The 545-nt window shown below is 33.8% G+C and overlaps 1 non-coding gene across 1 annotated transcript; it reads left to right on the plus strand.

Moving 5' to 3' along the window:
- Positions 1-73, plus strand: TRNAA-UGC (transfer RNA alanine (anticodon UGC)). The gene has a single exon. It is a non-coding gene; the product is annotated as a tRNA-Ala (tRNA).
- The last annotated feature ends 472 nt before the right edge of the window (positions 74-545 follow it).

Genomic DNA, 545 nt, shown 5'->3' on the forward strand with positions numbered 1-545 from the left:
AGGGGCGTAGCTCAAGTGGTAGAGTGCTCGCTTTGCATGCGAGAGGTACTGGGATCGATACCCAGCGCCTCCAAATGTGATTTTGCTACAAATATAAAAAAAAAAACAAACACGCAATTGAGGTGAGGAAATTTTCAATGATGCCTCCCATCTAAATAATACAGAACGTGACTGACAAAAGGATGGCAAAATTATGACTTTACAAAATAAGAATGATTTTACTTTAGGTTAAAATAAATAATACTTCAGAGAGAATACACCGAGTTGAAGAAATACTTTGAAAGTTATCTCTTGGGATTTAAAATGAAAGGCGGTTTTTCTGCTCTTTCCCTTTCAATGATGTCATCGAAATGTATGACATTTTTATAAACATGAACGAAAACATTTAACAATACGAATTTATTTACAATTTATCTTTTACACCTGAAACTATGTTTCCAGTGGTACTAACTGCCAGGTATACTCTGTTGATAACACAGTGTAAGTGGTGAAACAGCTTCAATAACATAATATATCTCTATGAGAAAGATGTGTAATGTTATTTT

Source organism: Tachypleus tridentatus, chromosome 6, assembly GCF_004210375.1.
Source record: "Tachypleus tridentatus isolate NWPU-2018 chromosome 6, ASM421037v1, whole genome shotgun sequence".
Classification (NCBI taxonomy): Eukaryota; Metazoa; Arthropoda; class Merostomata; order Xiphosura; family Limulidae; genus Tachypleus; species Tachypleus tridentatus.